The 19,653-nt window shown below is 62.6% G+C and overlaps 1 protein-coding gene across 3 annotated transcripts in view; it reads right to left on the bottom strand.

Annotated features, from left to right (window-relative positions):
• Nucleotides 1-19,653, bottom strand: part of TSNARE1 (t-SNARE domain containing 1) — a 90,764-nt gene that overhangs the window by 68,543 nt on the left and 2,568 nt on the right. The window contains exon 1 of one of the 3 annotated variants that reach the window (XM_059168720.1): nucleotides 13,757-13,949. The exons of the other annotated variants lie outside the window; for them this stretch is intronic. The gene's annotated coding sequence lies outside the window, so the exon portion shown is untranslated. Of the gene's footprint in view, nucleotides 1-13,756; nucleotides 13,950-19,653 lie in introns of those variants that run through there. 3 annotated transcript variants of the gene reach the window in all.

Below are 19,653 nucleotides of genomic sequence, written 5' to 3'. Positions count from 1 at the left end.
AGCAGGACACAACATCCAAAGGCTGCGAAAGGAAAGGCCACCCACAGGATGGGCCCCCAGCCCCCTCCTCCCCCAGGCCTCCGAGACCAGGCGCTGCCCATGGCCCTGCCGCCCAGGGACGCTCAGGGAGGACACTGGCTCCATGGAATGTCCTCCCACTGTCCTCACTGGGCCACCTCCCCGGCTCAGCTGGTCGGGTGGGCTCGTCAAGGCCCGGCCCCACCCCTGCGTCTGGTTTCTCCCTGCTCTGCTCCCCTCCTCTGCTCCTTCGGGCCGCCCAGCCACTCGGACCCCCACCTTCTTCCTGGCACTTTCCCCCAGCCCGGCCGGGGTGCGGTGCCACGAGAAGAAAAGAGAGCGGAGGGCAGGCCCAGGACCGGGTCCCTGGGAGGAACACCCTCTGGTCTCCGAAGCGGCCACAGGGCGCAGACCCCCCTGGGGCCTGCTCGGATGCCCCAGCCCGTCACGGCACAGCGCCGCCGTCTTAAGGGCCCTGGGAGCCCAAGGCCCCACTGGGCCAGGCTCACACGAGTAGGAGGGGGAGCCAACACCCAACCCAGGAGGGAGGCAGGGGAGGGCCGTGACTCCAGGACTCTCCCCACCCCCCGACATTCCACCCGACCCCCAACTTGCCCAAGACACCAGAAGAGCGTGAAGACAACGCAGTCACGGTTGCCCTCCAGGAGGAGGCCAGGGCGAACTTCAGAGCTCCTGCCAGGGCTGCCCCTCGGCCACGGTCCCCCAGGTCGTGCTCCCGGCTGCTGCAGGAGCCTGGGCTGGCGACAGGCGGGAACTGTGACAGCGGGAGACCCCGAGACCACCACGCAGCAGTTCTGAGAGTCACCACATCACCAGCCCCTCGGCCGCGCCAGGGTCTGCCCTGACACAGGGACGCCAGGGGGCGGGCCTGGGGGGGGGGGGACGGGAGGGCGGGGCCCAGGGAGGACGGGCGGAGGGGGTGGGCCTGAGGGGGAGGGGTGTCGGGGGCGGGGCCGGGAGGGCAGGGCCCAGGGAGGGCAGGGGGAGGTGGAGAAGGGCCAGCGGCGAAGGAGGGGTCGAGGGCAGCTGCGGGGACACAACCCAGCCCCACTGGCTGGGGCTCCGAAGCTGGACGACCTGGGCTGACCCGCTGCTGAGGGAGCCCAGCAGGCACTGTGGCCCCAGCAGGCAGACAGACGGACGACAGGGAGGGAGGGAGGAGTCACGCAGGCAGGAGAGGGCAACCGGCAGGATCAAACGGCCGCCGGCCCTTGCAGTCTGCAGCGAATGGGCAGCTGAGCGCAGCAAAGCAGGGCATTAGCTCCAAATCCACGGACAGGGACACGTTAGAAGACCACAGCCAGGCCGCCGGGAACCCGGCTTCCAAGCACAGCCCTTCAGAAGTGGGAAACCCCTGACCCGCAGGTCCCTCAGTGAAAACAGTGTGCAGCGGGAAAGAGGCACGAGTGGGCACGGAGAGGCCAGACCGCAAGGGGACCCCCACCACAGTGCACGTATGGGTGGCAGTAGGCCTGCCCCCGCCCCCGGGCCGCTAAGTGCCTGCGAGAAAGAGGAAGGTGGGCTGGCGGAGGAGGAGACGGGCACCCGCAGGCCCTGGGGTGGGCAGCAGCTGGCTCTGCCCCTCAGGATGTGCCGGGTAGCTGCCGGCCGCAGGGCCAGCCCACTGGGCAGTCCTGGCCATGCCTCCTGGCCAAGCCCACTGCCCAGTCTGTGATAGTGCACTCGGCAGCCGCGCAAAGCCGTGGTCCTTAAAGGAACGAGTCAAGTCATTCCCGCTAAAAACAGCACCGCGCCTGCCCGTCCACGTCCCGGGAGGAGCAGCAGGGCCTTAAAAGCAAGTGCCTGCTCCCCACCCACACACAGGGTCCCCACGCAGGAGACGCAGCTCGGTCCCCCCCGGCCCGGGTGCAGACAGCAACCGGAGCACGGCGTGGACAGAGGAAGGGAGGAGGGACACCCAGCGGGACGCTTGGGACCTGCTCCCTCTACCGGATGGGGGGGCAGGAAATGGCAGGTGCCACCAGGTCTGAGTCCCCAGTCCCCAGTCTGCCCACAAGGAAGGCCTGCTCTGTGCAGGGAGCCCTGAGAACCCCGCGGGTGGCCCAGGCGAAGGGCAGGGTGAGGGGAGAAGCCGAGGACCAAGGGCTGCCAGATTCAGGACCCCCGGGGCCACAGCCTTGGGGCAACGAGCTTCTGATCCAAAGGAACACTTAGGAACCCACCCCCGACACCCATGGCAGAAAGCCCACCTCCCCCCGGGAAGCAGCAGCTTCCGGCCGCCCCCGTCGGGACCTGGGCTGGGCAGGGACACAGCCGAGGACAGGGGTCAAGGACAAGTGGGCTTCAAGGAGCTCACCCATGTGGCCACCGCACGGGGCCTCGCCCAAGTCACAGCCCTCAGGCGCACGAGGCGGGTGGAAGCCTCACCTGAGCTCACACAGGCTCTAAGGAAGGAGTCCTCCCACCCAGAGCCCATCCCCACCCCTTCCAGGAGCCGGTGCTCGGACAGACCTACCAGCCGGTTCCCCAGCTCGCAGCCTCGACCAGAACGGTCCAGGTGGACGGGAGGCTGAGATTGAAAAACAAGTCAGAAGTAAGACAGCAACGCAACGTCACATACACACAGAGAAAGCACATTTGGCAGCACATCAGACAAACAAACAAAAAGCTTTAGTAAATTAAAACGCAACACGGGCAGAACCAGGAGACAACCAGCACGTAGAAACAGGCGCCACGAACAGGACAAAGGCTGCTCCCGTTCGCATGCGACGCACTCGTACAACATGAGTTTTAAACACATTCGAGGTGCTGTGAACACGCGAGGACGGCGCGGTCGCTGCGAGGAAGACACGGGCACGGCCCGCCTGCGGGAGGAGCCACGTAAGAGCAAACCGGGGCGCCCGGGCGCAGCGGGAAGGCCGGGACAGCGCGCTGGGATGCTGGCGGCAGGACACAGCCCGCACCCCGCCTGCACGCCCGCCAGTCGGATGGGAGCTGCTCAGAAACATGCAAAATAAACAACACAACCCAGAAACAGCCAAGACACCCAACGGCGAAGAGCCACATGTGTACGGGCCCCTAAGGCCGAGGACGACATCGTGACCCTCAACAGCCTTGACGGTACACGTTCAGCCACCGGGGAGACAGGCCAGCTGGAGAGAGAACCAAGCCGGACGTGCTCCCTTCAGTCACCCCGAGGTGTGGGCGGAGTGCGGTCTGCTTGTGGGAGTCCCTGCCGGGGACACCTGCTGCATGGTTCTGTGGAAAGACACCCCCGCTCCCGGTCGTCACTCCCACGCACAGAACAGCCCAGACTCAGCCCAACAGAAAGGACAACCCCCTGCCCGTCCATCCCCCCAAGGGACACAGGGCCTGCCGAGACGCGACACACAGGGACGCCAGGTCACGCACAGGAAACCAGCCCACGAGGAGGTCACGTTGGACGACACCACACACCCGAGAGTCTAGAACACACGACACGCACGTCTGCTGCTGGGGTCACGAGGGGGCACAGGGGCCAGAAGGGGCGGGGAGACCTTCCGGGGAGCCCGTGCTCAATCTGGCTGGCAGCGGCCACTTCACGGGTGAACACGGCGGCCGAAAGGCTCCAAACTGAACCCGTGAGGCCTGTGCGTGCCGGGGCCTCAGCTCCAGCACCCCAAACCCCATCCCTGTGCCGATGACAGACTGGGGCAGCTCCACCTGCTGAGTGTCATCCCGGGAGATACCCCGAGACGGGCCGCCGGTGCCGCCGGCAGAGATGGGCCCCTGCACGGCGGACTCCGTTTGCACGAAATGTCCATGACAGACCCATCTATGCAGACAAGGCGCACACCGGGGGCGGCCAAGTGGATGCAGGGCAGGGGTGGGGGGTGACAGCGGCGGCCGGGCTCTACCCGAAGGATGAAACCCCGGGGCGACTGCGTGGTGACGGCTGCACAAGGCTGAGAGTGCCAACACTGACCCGTCCGCGCGGACTGGGCCCTGCGGGGTGCGTGAGGACACGCCGAGGCGGTCACAGAACCAGTCGGTCGCTGCGGTAGAGGGACAGGGCAGAGGAGGCCGTGGGCGGGTGAGCCACGGGCGGGTCCTAGGTCACTAGGGGGCTGTCACCCCAGCCAGCCGCAGCCCAACCCAGGAGGAGCCCCAGCTGACCCTGGATTCAGTCAGCACATGAGCCTGGCTGGAGCACACGGTGAGCCCTGAACCTGCATTTCCTGACTCGGTTCTCAGGGACAGACCCACACGTCACAGGTCCATCCAACCCGGAATGTCCTTGTCCCCCAAGAGCCTCCAACACCCCCAGGGCACTACAGACAGAAGAGGGGCCGTGGACAGATGGAAGCGACACCAAGGTCGGCAGCCGGGCCCCCCAGTCCCACAGAGGTCGGCAGCCGGGCCCCCCAGTCCCACAGAGGTCGGCAGCCGGGCCCCCCAGTCCCACAGAGGTCGGCAGCCGGGCCCCCCAGTCCCACAGAGGTCGGCAGCCGGGCCCCCCAGTCCCACAGAGGTCGGCAGCCGGGCCCCCCAGTCCCCACAGAGGTCGGCAGCCGGGCCCCCCAGTCCCACAGAGGTCGGCAGCCGGGCCCCCCAGTCCCCACAGAGGTCGGCAGCCGGGCTCTGCAGCCTGGGGGCCCCACCCAGCCTCCCCTCCAGGAGCAGACTGGCCTCTGCCGCCAGCCCTAGGGCTACAGGCCACTGTGGCTCCGTAGGGCCAGAAGACCCTGGCTAGAGACCCAGCCTAGACCACCCTCGCCTATTCAAGTCCCTGAACCACCCGACAAGGGCCAGCCGCTCAGATGGGGGAGACGGGTCCAGTCTTTTTCCTCCCTGTGTCTGAAGAGCCTCTTCTCTGTCCCACAGGAGGCAGGAGCCAGAGGGAGGCACCCATGGGCGCCCAGGGAACCTGGCCCGGCCCCAGCCCTTCCTCCCGGAGCACTGGGCAAACACCCCTATGTCCCCAGGCGTCACTACTGTCCGTGCCGCCCCCTGCAGCCACAGGCGGCCCAAGGTCGGCGCCCATCGCAGCCACCTCCGCACCACCAGCCCCTGGCCCACTCAGGAAATGTCCGGATGAGTGACTGACCCACAGCCGGACACCAGGGCCGTGAGTCAGCACAAGGCAGCCAACCCTCGCCCAGGCCCAGGCCCTGAGCCTTCTCCTTACCACACCCTGTGACCTCTGCTGTCGAGGCCGGCGACTTCTGAGGGGCTGAGTGAGGTGCAGGTCAGGGTGTCTGGAGGGAGGGGCGGTGGCCGTGGCAGGCGTGGCTCTCGCAGGAGGGGAAGGAGGCAGAGGCAGGAGACTGAGGGCAGCAGCTCTGTTCCACTTCCTCCACGGGGTTTTCCCCACAGTACAGCACAGACACAGCCACCCTGACGGGACGGGCCAGACGAGACCTTCCCAGACGTCCCCACGAGGCGGGCACAGCCATCCCCCAGGTCCTGGGCACATGCTCCCGTTTGTGCAGTTCAGGAGTAAGACTTGGCCAAGACCCCCACAGGACTGCGCAGAAGCAGGTCCCTTGGCCATCTGTCTGCCAAGGTGGCCCATGAGTGTGGCCAGAGACTGGCTGCTGGCGACAGACACGTGGATGCCGGGCATCCTCTCCCACAGCAGGCGGCTGCCCCAGGCAGGCCGGACCCCAGATCCCCTGCCAAGGGCGGGGCACGAGAGAGGAGCGGCTCACAACGCTGACTTTCCCGTTTCCTTTGGGGGGTGCCGGCCACAGGTGGAGTAGGTCCCCTCCCCCACAGATGACCTCGGCACACACCCTCACCTCGCTAAGGGGCATATGGCCAAGGAGACCCTGAGTCACAGAGCCTCAGGTCATGCCCGCAGGCACTCTCAGCCACTCTTAGCCCATCCCCCTAACGCACTTCTGCATCCCCCCTGGGCGCCCACCCAGGCCAGACGCTCAGCCCCACATGCCCGTGTGCGCCGCAAGCCAGAGGCAGAGGAGGCCCAGCTGGGGGAGCAGCGGTGGCGCACCTCAGGGTGTTGCTATAGCAACCTGGACTCCACATCACACCCGGCGCCAGCCAGGCACCCCAGCCTCCTCCCAGACCAGCGCCCAGGACGGGCCACGGTGAAGCACGGCCACTGATGGCACCAAGCGGCAGTCAGGATGGCAGCCACGAGACGGCAGCCACACACGCCCGTCTCTCTCTCTGCCTGCCGTGCCGCCTCTGCCCCCCCCCCCACTCTCTGGGGAGGCCTCAGGAGGCCAGGCTTCCAGGCCTGGATCTGCCCACCACCCAGCTGTCTGCCCCGCCCACTGAGCCCCCTCCCAGGACGGTAGCAGCAAACAGGCAAGAAGACAGCCTGAGTCACGGGGTGGGGATGACGGCCACCCCCAGCTGCACAAGACCCACAAGCCACGGTCCTGCTCAGACCTGGAGACTTCTGCTGCAGGAGGGGTGGGTGGTGGGGACAGGGCTGGGGGCACCATGGCCCCCTTTTGCCTGGGCACAGCCCACCTGGTCACCATCTAACCCTCAGACCCACGGGAAAGGAACCTTGACTGTCACACTTCAGATGGGAAACTGAGGCGCAGAGAGGCAGGATCTTGCCCAGGAAGCCCAGTCAGGGGCCGAGGGGGGATAGAAACCCGGGTCCACGTCCTGCCAGGGTCCGTGCTGCCCCGCCCACCAGGCCGCAGCTATCGGGAGGGCTCATCAGGCTGGAGATCAACTGGGCCTGGGGGTCAGCTCTCTGCATGGAGGCCAGCAAGGAAGGATGACCACGGGCACCAGTGAGAATGTTCCATGAGACCGCAGAGCCCCAGGTCCCCTCGTGTGGGGCCAGGCACAGAGGGGCTGCCTGACGGCGATGCTGAGCCCCCGGTCGCAGGGAAAGAGGACAAAGCACATACATGAAACCTCAATCCTAACAGCGCACCCTTACGACCTCAGGCCCAGAACACCTTCTCCCTTACGAAAGGAGGATACGGGGCGCTGGGGCACTCAGCCCCACGCAGGCGAGCGGAGGAGACACGGGTCTGAGCGCTCCTCCCGCAGACACCATCACTCACAGCACCAACACATCGACGTGGCAGGGGTCCGGGTGTGGCTTCACCCCCGTGTCTGCCGCGCTGGGAGCAGCACCAACAGCAGGGTGACCCTACCAAGGCTGCCACACATCCGACCACCGGGAAGCCTCCCCTGGCCCTGCCACTTGCCGTCACCCCAGCCACAGGAACCTGCCCTCCAGGAGTCCGTCGTCACCGGGCCACCACCCAGACCACAAACACCCGCTCCTCCCTCGCAGCAGGAGTGCGGTGGCGCTCAGGGCGGGGAGGCTGGGCGCAGCTGGAGTGACACCAGCAGGTTAGCAGCGTAGGAGAGAGGACCCTCACCACAGGACAGGGGCAAGAGCAGCAGCAGGGTCTCAGGGAAGGTGGGGGGGAGGGGACCAAAGCAGAGCTAAATCACAGAGAGGCGCCACCTGGCAGGGGCGGCAGGGTGGCCGGGGGCAGGCCATAGCACAGCCCAGGGCCCCAAAGCCTACTGCTCCCCACAGCACCGGGAAACGCAGACCCACCGCAGAGGGGTCACCTGGTGAGAGAGCTCTCCCTCAGCCCCGCCCGCAGCGGTACCCCTGACTGCACACCCCGCCTGCCAGTGATGAGCACCAGGACAGCCCTGGCCCCTGGGGTCACCAGGGAGGAGACATCCCCGTGGGGGGACAGGCTGCCGGGGATGGAGGCCCCGTGAGGGTGAGGGGCTCCTGTGGGAGGCCCTGGAGCTGTCCGCGGTGCTGAACGCGACAGTCCCAGTCCTCTCCCCCAGCCTGGGCTCGGCCCTGCAGGGCAGGAGGGGGCAGGGGCGTGGAGGAGCCCTCACCAACCCCAGGCCCAGAGCAGGCACGGGACCACACTGCCCTGCTGCCCTTTCTCACAGTCCCACGTCACAGAATACGTGCTTTTTCTACTTCCTTCTAGAAATCACATTAAGATGATGAGAAGAATGACCCCCCAAAGTAATCAAACAAGAAATTTAAAAGCTCAGACTTTGTATTCAGAGGAAGTAGGAAACAGGTACAGTCTGCAGGCCCCACGACACAGGCACAGGCTCCCGAAGGCAGGTGAAGCCAGCGGGGTCCTCGGAGAAGGAGGCACCAGCGTGCCGAGAGCAGCAGCCGGTCTCAGAGAGCACCTGCAAAATACGTTCCCTGTGTGCTCCAGATTGACCCTGCGTCACCGAGGACAGAGCTGCACAAGCAGGGGCTGGTGTCAGAAGGCTCGAGAGGTCAGTCAGGCTGCAGGAAAGAAGCCGCTGACAGAGAGCTGCCCAGACAGGCTCTCCCTCGGGACGGGCTCTCCCGCAGGACAGACTCTCGGGAGGACGGGCTCTCTGGGGGATGGGAACGCCTGCAGGATGGGCTGTCCATGGGACAGGAGGATGGGCTCTCTGGGGACGACCTCTCAGGAGGACGGCCTCTCAGGAGGACGGGCTCCCTGCGGGACAGGCTCTCAGGAGGACTGGGGCCAGGCTCCCCCGCAGGACAGGCTCCCCCACGGACAACCGTCTGTGCCCACAAGCTGCTCACGGCTAGCTCCCCACACCCTGTGTCTCTGAGAAGGAGGCAGGGAGGACCCTTACAAAGAGCTGATCCAGGGGAAAAAATTTCATTCCAAAATGAGCAATAAATTCTCAATTGCCAAAATAATACTGAAAAATAGCAAAATTGGAGATATCACATTCCTGATTTTAGAACTTACAGTAAAGCTATAGCCATTGAGATACTGTGGTGTTGGCATAAAGACAGACACACGGACCGTGGGGCGGACAGAGAGCCCAGAGACAGCCCGTCACGTATGTGGCCGAATGATTCCAAGTAGGGCCCTGGGACCATGCAGCAGGGAAAGGAGAACGTCTCCAACAAGTGGTGCTGGGACCCCAGACACCCACGTGTAAAGAAATGAAGGTGACGCTGACCTAACACCACACACAAAATCAACGCAAAAAGAGGTCGAGGACCTAACTGTAGGAGCTAGAGCTATGAACCCCCAGACACAGGCACAGAGCAACAGCTTCGCGGCACTGGGTGTGACTGTGGTTGCTCGGGTCTGGCACCAAAAACAAAAGGAGAGGGACGCTCACCGCCCAACAGAAGCAGGGCAGGAGGGTGTACCCGGAAACGCACACGTAGCAAGTGTCCCCACACAGGAAGTCATCCAAGCAGAGCTACGAGACCTCACTCAGAGAGGGAACCCTGAGCAGGCAGAACTCAGAGAACAAAGGAAAAGAGAAGGAGCATTGAGGACAGAAATGGAGCAATGCCACCCGGAGGAAGAGCAGGTCTGCGGCTCCCGCACAGCGACACCCCGAGTCGGGAGGATGAGGGAGCAGGAGGCTGGCTGAGGACAGAGCAGAAGCTGGCGCCTCGCACCCCCTCTCCACCCGCTCCCCTCCGTAATCTGTGTGGCCTTCCTCAGGCACCCCTGACCGCCGTACAACGATAACTAGTTGACTTGCAGGGATCGCAATCCTGCGGGACAGCAGTCTCCCTTGCTCTGCAGATGTCCTGAGATCTACAAACAGGGAGGTTCCCTTATCACCAGCACAGATTTCCGGAGGCAAGTAACTCTCGGTTCCTGAAGCCCTCATGTCTCCCTGCCCACCATAAACGAAACTGGAGGAGGCTGAGGTAGAAGGGAATGTAAGTGACAGCAGGATCGTAACACCCACCAAGGATCTCCCAACTATCTTGATGTTAATGGCTGACCTAAAGACGACATTGGTCAAGCCACAAGGGCAAGCCCCCCGCCCCACACCTCCCAACCGCAGGGTATATAACCTGCCATCCCTCACAACCCCGGGACAGCTGCATCTCCGCCTGCCCATGGGTCCTGTCCCTGTGCTTTAATAAACCACCTTTTTGCACCAGCGACGAAGAAAGAATTCTTCCTTTAGCCGTCGGCTCCGAACCTCACCCCACCGAACCTGACCTAGGTTCTGGGACTTCATCAAGGAGACAGTGTGGGGGCCGCTGCAGGACCCGCAGGAGTGGAGGCCAAGGACTCCTGCCACGGGCGCCCAGCCCCCCACGCCCAGAACACGAAGGCCCCAGCCCAGAAGCCATTCTGAGAAAGCATCCGCAGGGCACACCACAGCCTGTCCGAGGCCAGCAGGGGAACTGGATCTAACAGGCGGGAGCATTTAGCACACGCCCCTGTGGGTGCAAGACAGACAGGCAGACACAGGGCTGGACTAAATGAGCCCAGGTAACATGCTGACTCTGGAGAAACGACCGACCGGTGAACACGGAGGGAGGGGAGAGGAGGAACAGCCAGCCCACTGCCCACCGCCCATCAGTGAGAACGCCCAAAGCCCGTGATTGACAGCGGACATCTCCGTCACAAAACAAGTATTAGCAGGACAAAGATAAACAGGGAGAAAGGGAAGGAACCACAGGGACTGCAGCTGAGTGATGGGAAGAATGCAGAGCACAGCAAGGCCACCAGCGCCCGCAGAAGGAGCCTGGGTTTCTTCCAGCAGCCGAGCAGATGACCATGAATTTGGCAGCAAAAGCACATAGTTGTGCCGTCACCCAGTTTCTGTAGGTGAGGAGTCAGGCTGGGCTGCAGGGGCTCTGGGGAATCTGAGAGCCCTAGCTAAACCAGGTCCCCATGGCCAGAGGGCTGAGGTCACGCCTCCCGTGCTAGCAGTCAGCTGGTCAGCCCGGGACCAGAAGCTCCCCTCCGGTCATCGCACACGGCCCTCTGCTCAAATCCTTCCCACACTTGGAATCTCTCTCATGTCTCGCTGGAGAAAGTTCTCTGCTTCTAAAGGCTCAAATAATCACTTTGAGCCCACCCAGATAATCCAAGATAAACTCTTTTAAGGACCACACAACCTTAATTACACCTGCAAATTCCCTTTCTGCCATGTACTAGAACGCACTCACAGTTTTCAGGGGTGAGAACAGTGACAGTGGCTCTGGGGGGCTTCGGAGGGACAAGGGCAGGGGTGATAATGTGCTGCCTGGCACAGAGGGTCCTTATCAGCGGTCCCCACAAACAGGGAGCTAAGGGCATTACGTGAGGGAGCATGACTTAAGACAGAAACTCTCCTAAATGTCAGAAACTTAGAAACTTTTTAAAAAAGAAAACGCAGCAGAGAGTAAGAGACAGTAAACACACGCAATGGAACTAAAACCAAATACACATGACCTGCCAACTCCTGTAAAGCACTTTAACTTATCTAGCGAAATTTTAAAAATTGAAAAATTCTCCGGTGGGATCTCAAAGCTAAACCTGACTTCCAGCGGCAGATGAGACGCAGCTGAGGTCACTCAGAAGGGGCGGGAAGAGAAGGACCAGAGTGAGCAGCACGAGTCACGACCCAAAGCAGACGACGCAGGAACAAGACAATGGCGGCAGGATGACACCAACAGATGCAATCCAGAATAAAAATAAAATCGTTTCGAACAGCTGCGCATCAGGTCCCACAGCAGCCAACACTCAGGGGAGACACGAGGAGAAAGAGACAGAGACGTACCCATGGCAGGGCACACAGCAGAGCAGGCGGACAGAGACCAGAGACACGCGTGACCCACACAACAGCACTGAGGGGGCACAACTGACGGACACCCACATCAACATCTCCACGTCCAAGTCAGGACACAGACCATCTTTTCAAGATCCTGGGACGCGGTGATGAAAACCGGCTCCATGTCGGGGCCACAAGGAAAACCACATAAAACCCAGAAAGAAGACAGTCAGTGTTCTTCCCTAAAAAGGCAGTTACACCTACCAAAATAAGAAAACCAATAAATCAAAACACACTTCGCTTGGAAATTTTAAAACTTGCGCCAAAGCAACTCTTGGACCAAAAATGAAAATAGAAACCAAAATTACAGACCCTCCAGACCGCGATGTTATGGAAAATACCCCGGATCCGAAAGTAAGGAAAAGCTCTCAAATGCTAACCACGTTTTGGAAAAGAGCCAATGAACGGCGCACACAAATCACACACCTAAGAAAAAGGACAAACTGAGAAAAAACAAAAGAAGTTAATTGTAAGCAAAACGCGATGAACTAAACAGCAGAAAAACAGGGGCGCCTGGGTGGCTCATTTTGCTTAACAACAGAACAGAGAACCCGGGAGTAAACCCACACGCATTCGGGCAACCGATCTCCAACCAGGCGCCACAGACACACACAGGGAAGAACAGGCTCTTCTGCAAAGGATGATGTGTATGAAAAAATGACATCGAGCCCAGCTTGCACTGCGCACAAAATCAACTCAAAATCAAATCTCAAACATCTGCAAGACCCAAACTGTAAGACCCTAGAAGAAAACCTCAGGGCAAAGCCTCTGACGTCCGTCTTGGCAATGCCTTCCTGGAGCACACGACAACAAAACCAGAAACAGAGAAGTGGGACAACATCAAACTAAAAAAAGTTTCTGCAAAGCCAAGGGAACCATCGCCAAAGGCACGTGAGGAACAGGAGGAAACGCAGAGGAACCACAGATCTGATGAGGGGTCCGCCTCCAGACCCACACGCCACTGTTATCACACGATGGTAAAAACGTCAAAAAAACGAAAGCCACCAAGCGCTGGGAAGGACGTGGAGAAACTGGAACCTTCACACACTCTGCACACAAAACAGCACAGCCACTAGGCAGAACAGAATGGAGGCTCCTCAGAAAATTAAAAATAGAACTCCTGTATAATCCAGCAACTCCACTTCTCAGTTTGCATCCAAAGGATCTGAAATCAGGATCTCAGACAGGAGCTTGGCCACGTTCCCTGCAGCATCCGTCCCGAGAGCCGAGGGAGAGGAACGGGGTAATCATCCGTCAACAGCTGGACGACGAGCACAGGGGCAGCTCCAATGGGGCACGGAGCACCTCTCAGCCTCAAAAAGGACAGAAACCCCACAACAGGCACCATCGCGGGTGAGCCCTGCAGACACGTGCTCCGTGACATAAGCCAGTCTCAGGAGGACACACACCGCGGATGCCACGGACCTGGCGCGTCTACAACAGCCAAGCCCAGAGTCAGGACGGCCCATGCCGGCAGGGGTTCAGGCAGTGGGCCACGGGGAGCTGCTGGTCAGCGGGCACAAAGCTGCAGTCAACCAAGTCAAGGGATGTGTTCTGCCAGCCGCAGGGCACGCCGGCAGTGAAGACAGTAGACCTCGCGCTGAGTGTTCGCATCATAAACAAACACATCTATAAAAATCTGAATACAGCGGAAACTGACAGCGTGACTCGGCTAGAACAAAAACCAGGGGCAGAAGCGGATCACATCAGTGCCCAGCTGGGAGCGCGAGCAAACCACGGGGAAAGAGACCCCTACCTCACACCGCTCAGCACGATGGAAGGGGAACGAGTGAGAACTCCAGAAGCGGACGCAGCCGAGGAAACGCGGGCCTTCGGGAAGGTGAGGGAAAGCTGCCCTCGCTAACTCCGCCGCAGGCCCAGCCTCGACGGAGCAGCGGAGCGGAGGACGCCACCGCGTGAGAGCCTGGACGCGGCGGATCACAAACAGGAAGCAGAGCGAAGGCCGGAGACGGACTCGTCTGGCACTCAAAGAGCTGATCTCCACGATCCACGGGGAACAGATCCACAACACCGTCCGTGAACCATGAACAGAGGCACGGAAAGCTCACAAAGAAAATACAAGAGTCTCTGATATTTGAAACGACACCGACTCATTCCTCATAAAAGGAACCTGACATGTCCCTGCCGAAGCCCGACGGCTGCGGGCACGGCAGGCATGGGCCCCCCCGGGAGCACCAACCTGGAGGAGGCCGGCGAGCGTGCTTCTTTGGGCCAGCCCCTGCATACGTACGAGCCACGTAAACGCGTACGAAGCGACACGGGAACAAGGCGGCTCCTTCTGTAGCGGGCGGAGACCGGAAATCACGGCAGGCGCCGCCGACGGATGGCGGGACCGATGCTGGCACCACCACACCTGAAGCAGCCTCGGCTGTCAAAGAGGAAAAGAGAAGCTCTCTGTACCAAGAGAGAAAAATTTCTGGCCGTTCCATTTAGTAGGGGAGAAATAAAAACCAGGGGCACAGGCCTGAGATCACACGCCTTGCACGAGACCAAGGACAAGTAAGAACGTGGACATCTGCGTCCGGCTGACCCAGGGCTCACCGAGCCGGGAGCACGTGAGACCGTGAGACCGCGAGACCGCGCTGCCTGCAGATGTGGAGCCGGGGCTGGCTGTAGGGGACTGCTCACTTCCGGCTGCGTGCTCCCCACGTTTCACTCTCGAACCCACAAACCACTGCCAGCCCGGCACGGCACGGACACCAGCGAGCCCCAGGGCGCTCCCTCCGCCCCACACAACAGGGCTCGGCCTTGAAAAGCAGCAAGCTCCCGATCCGCGTGGCAACCTTGAGAAATCTCCAGGGAACCACAGCAGAGGACCGAGCCGGTCCCCAGACGTGACGCGCTCTAGGACCCCATGTATGTAACCTTCTAGAAACGCCATTAGAGCAGGAAGGACAGACGAGCGGTTCCCAGGAGCTCCGGGGTGAAGGGCAGCCGGCAGGGGGCACACGGGATCCCCTCGTGATTGAATCTACTTGGACTGCGCCCACGCCTGCATCCTGGCTGTGACCCCGGTCACCCTGAGGAAAACCGCAGAAGGGTCCCCAGCATGCTCAGAATCATTTCCTACAAGTGCACGTGAACGTACCATTGTCGTGAAATAAAATAACTGAATGATGCAGAAGTGACACCAGCCTGTCCATCTCAAAGCACGAAGTCACTAAGTGGATGGAGCAGAGGCCACACTCAACCTGACCTGCTCTCCCAAGCACCGGCCTCCTGGAGCCTGAGACCGGAAGGCAGGTGGGCAGCCACGGGGCTCAACCTCTCCATGCACAGGGAAAGGGAGGAAGCCCAGGGATGAAGAGTGGTCTTCCAGACACACCAGGTTGCCTGGCCCAGCAGCATGAGTGTCCGGAAAGCTGTCCACCATCCCCAGTCCCCTCCCCCGGGAAGCAAGCCCACAGGGCACTCCTGGGTCTGGGGGAGGGTGGTCATGGGAATTCTTCTGGACTGTGAGTTGTGAACCAAAGCAACCCAGCTCCCTGCTGAGACAAGCATTTCATTCCCAGGACAAGGCCCCAGAGTTCTTTTCCTCTGGCAGGGAGACCACACAGTCCCCACGGCAGCTGCTCCATCCACCCAGGGCTCCAACTGCCCTGAGCCAGTCCTGCCGATCCCTGGTGGACCCGCACCCCTCCGGCTTCAGGCGACTGACCCTTGGGGAAGGACTGTGGCCACAGCAAGGCCTGGCCTGCACCGTCAGAACCTCTTCACACCCGACCGCGCCCGGCCTCCAGCTGGATGCCAACCGGCCCTTTCCACTACAAGGACAGACGCCTGCATGCTGAACCGTCTCCTACCACGGCCTCCAAACCCCCTCCTGCAGGGCGGCAGAGGCCCAGAAAAGCAGCAGGCATTCTGTCCCAACATGCCGTCAGACCAGAGGACGCAGGGCTGCGACCCCCCGTGGCGGACAGCTCTGGCCCAGACCTGCCCACACAGCAAAGGATGGCTGAACTGGCTTCAGGCGACGCCTGAAGAATCCCTTCTTCAAACACAACGGAACTCACAGGGTCCAGGGGACCCGTGACATCAGAGCTATCCTGGGGACAGAAAGGCGGCACGCACAGCAGGGAAGATTAGAGCCCCCATCCCGTCCCGATGAGAAGCCACAAGCCCGGTCTGGCAGCTCCCCACGGTCCAGCCTCCTCGGGGCTACAGGGCAGCATCGTCAAGCGGGGCCCAGGTCTCATGCAGGACACACTGTGTTCCAGCCCCAGCTCCGCTCTGCTCGCTGCTGGCCTTGGGAAAACCAAGTCCCTCTCACAGTCCAAGAGAAAGAACCTACCCACTGCCTTGCTCCGATCCGTGGCCTGAAGACCACCAAGTGGTCTCGCAGTCACCAGCACTGACCCCCACCCCACGCCTCCACCTGCCAAATGGTCATCTGCTCATGGCGGCAGGGCTACCTACACCCTGGGAAGCAGTGAGCTACAGGGTGTGGACGACTCCACCCCTGCAGCTGTGGTCACCCCTCCCCCTGCCCTGGCTCCAAGCGTGGGTCTCCTTTGGCTCTGAAGAGTGGACATCATGTCTGGGAAGCACCTGCTCACGGCTGGCCCACCCACGCTCTCGGTGCCCTCGCCGCTTCCTCCCACCAGCCCAAGAACCAGCTTCCTCCAGCCGCCAGCTCCCGCTTGCACAAGTGTTCGTGGAGGGCCTGTCACATGCGCTTCCCAGCCCAGGGCCACAGACACAGAGAAGACACAGGTAACCTGGGGGAGCGCACTGGAGCCCAACACCACGGCAAGCGAGGACCCGCCAGGCGGGACCGGTGGCCTGCAACCACCCAACGCCCCGCCCTCCCGAGAGACTGCAGCAAACAGCAGGAGCAGACGGGCGGCTTCCAGAGACGCCGCGGCGCCGAGCCTTCGACACGTGGAGCAGGTCACCACACGGGGCCAACACCGGCCCTTCCAGGCAGACAGCCGCAGCGGGACACCCGAGGGCAGGCTCGGGAGGCCAAGGAGTCGGCCAGGCAGGCCGACCAGAGCCCGGAAGATCAGGTCAAACCATGAGGAGCTGCAGAAGCCGGGGGAGGGAGGCGGCCGGCCCCAGCGCGGACCAGCGCCCCGAAGGCCTTCCGGCAGAAGAGGGCCACGGGCACTGCTCCCAGCAAGGGGGGCCGCCACGTCAAGAGGAAACAAAGACGGCCCGGCTGGAGGCTGCAGACCAGCGAGAAGGACCGCCCCTGCGACTGGACATTCTCTGGGTCTTGGATCAGGAGGAACGACTGGACACCGCTCCCCAGCCCCGGTGCCTGCTCGTCACCCCCACACCCGCTCCTCACCCCCAGCCCAGGCACCCTCGTTAGCACCTTCACGGAGGGGGGGGCGCAGCGGGGGAAGGAGGTCAGACCCGATCATGAGCCCGGGCTCTCGTTAGCGCTGCTTCTGAAAGCCCGTGCGGAGTGGGCAGCCGAGCCCAGGCAGGAGGCCGAGCCCAGGCAGGAGGCTGTTGCGCTGGGTGACTTCAGCATGGGAGAAGCCGCCGTCGGGGCCGTCGGGCTAAAACCCTGTGCCTTTCTGAAGCCTTGGCGGATCCCGGAGGAGGGCAGCCAAAGAGGAAGCTGGGTTGGGAAAGAGAGGGGGTTGCACCCCTCAGCCTGACCCCCCACCCCGTCTTCCCCAGATGCCATCAACCCCTCCTCCTTCACCACCGCGCACCCCACAGCCCGGCTTTCCGGCCAGCACAGGCTCAGTCCGCACCGCGCAGCCTGCACCCAGGGTCTGGCTCAGGTGACAGACGGCAGACGAGAAGCCGGATGCCTGGTGGCACGAGGCCCCCAAAGCCCTAAGAGCGCTGACTCACTCACAGGACACCCCTGCACGGGTCGGGGAAAGCCAGCCACCGGTCACCTGCGAGCTCATTCTACACACGTCCGTCCAGCCTCACCAGTCACCCCGGCCTCCAGTCTCCACGTGCTGGTCAGCACTTGGATGCCCGGAGTCCCTAGAGCTCTCAGACCTCCACCAAGCTCTCCTCTAGAATGAGCCCGACGGCACCTCAATATGGAGGAGAAGTCCAGGAGTCAGCCTTTCTTAACTCAACCACGAGGTCCTCTAACCCGCAGGCATCCTTCAGGCTGGACGCGCCTTACGATCAGGTCCCCCGCGAAGCAGCGGGGCAGGAGTGAGGGAAGGCGGGCCAGCTCAGGGTGAGGGACTCTGCAGCCCGAGGGCTGGGTTCACACCTGCCCGTGCCTCTGGACAAGCCTCCCAACCCTGAGCTGAGGACATCAGGAACCCAACAGGGGCTGGGCAGACACCAGCGGTCAGCAAGCAGGGATGGCCATTGCGGTGACCACGGTCGGCTGTCCCATGTTTCCACTCAAAGGCAGCCCACACCTCGCCCTGGTCATCCAGCAGAGTGGGCGCTCCGAAGAAGGAGCCAGCCCAGCCCCTGGGCCCCACGGGGCCCTCCTCCCCCCTGCTCTGGGCTTGTGTGCCCGCCCCTGCAATGGCACTGGTGCCCCGGTCCCCAAGGGGCTGCAGGACCAGAAAGGGCAGGCTCGGGGACATGCTAATGAGGGACGTCCGTCAGGATGCCAGAGCTGCGACGTGGCGCGGCCGCGTCTGGACATCCCTGCTTCCCTACCAGGACGGAACTCAGTCAGGCGGGGGCCCTGTCCCTCCCTCAGGGGAAATCAGAGACGGAAAATAACACCGATTCAGTCACAGAAAACGCCAACGGTGTGTGGGGCCAGAGCTCCAGGGTGGGGCTTGCGGGGTCAGCGTGACCCCTGGGCTTGCTCTCCCACGCCTGCCTCAGGGAGGGCTGCTCTCCCCCCACGAGCGGGAGCCCGGCACTGCGGGGACAGCAGCACCCTGCCACCCCCCCGTCCCGCAGGGAGAGACGCGGCGGTCCCCAGCCACCAATCGCTCCCTGGCGGGGGCCTGTGGCCTAACTGCCATCACCATGGACCCAGCCACAGGATCCTGAGCCCAGGTTCCCCGGCCTGGACCCCGTGGACGGGGGTAAGGCACAGGCCTGTCACTGCCTGCGGCAGCCTCTTGCCATCTGTCCCAGACCCCTACCCCACCTCTCCAGGCTCAGGAACAAAATCCAGGCCTTGCCTGGCTCCCAGGCCTGACAGCCTGACCCTGGTCACACAGGCCCGTGGGAGACGAGCACTGCTGTGCCGCCCCTCAGGCCTCTGCTGCCGAGAACACCCCCCCACACCGCATTCCATCCGCTCCCCCGACTGCTACTCGGTTTTTAAGACTCATCTCAGGCCTTGCCAGCATCCCGGACCCAGGCGGCCCGGCCCTCCAGCCCCACCCACAGCCGCACACACTTGGGGGAGAGGGTCTCTCTAGCCCATCACCGACCCCTCCCTGTGGCCTCCCTCCATACCTTGCACGCAGGAGCCTTGGTGACAACACCAGGGATGGCTTTCGGGCAGCCCCTGCACTCACCGCGTCTCCTGACCTGCGTGCAAGACGGGACCTTCAAGAACCCTTCTGAGCATTGCTCATCTCCGTGGCACCCCTGGGCACAGAAAGACCAAGGCAGGGCTCTGCCAGAGATCCCGTGCCCCAGACACTGCCCCGGTACTTTGACCCACATTGACGTGCGCAGCCTACCACCTACCACCCGGCCCCTCCTCACAGGGCTTCCCTGAGCCCGAGGTGGGCCTGAAAGCTGGGCAGGGCTCCATCCCGCACGGTGCGGCTTTGAAGACAAGTGCACGGTCACCTTTACCTCACGCCTGTCCTGCCCAGGCTTCAGGCTGACGGGGACAATCCCGCAGCTGCAACAGGTTTCCGAGGACAGCCCCCAGCGGCAGAGAGCACTGAACCGATGCCCGCCAGGAGGCGTCCCTGTCAGCGCTACGGGCTCAGGCAGCTGCAAGGTACCAGGTCCGGCTCACAGGCAAGTCCTGTCTTCGCCGGGACTCGGGCCAAGGTAACCAGCTCCATTCCCACAAGACGTTCTGGAGCCACGGCAGTGCTCACGGGCCCGCGTGGTGCGTGGATGCAGTTCAGCTCTGCTCCGCTGCACCAACCTCACCACTTCGCCGCACCGCCGCAGGCAGCCACTGGCCCCGGGCCTGGAACCCCAGGTGGGCTG

The sequence above is a fragment of the Mustela lutreola genome, chromosome 3 (genome assembly GCF_030435805.1).
Source record: "Mustela lutreola isolate mMusLut2 chromosome 3, mMusLut2.pri, whole genome shotgun sequence".
NCBI lineage: Eukaryota > Metazoa > Chordata > Mammalia > Carnivora > Mustelidae > Mustela > Mustela lutreola.
Note: the sequence above shows the minus strand (reverse complement) of the source record. Positions and strands in the feature narration are given on the sequence as shown.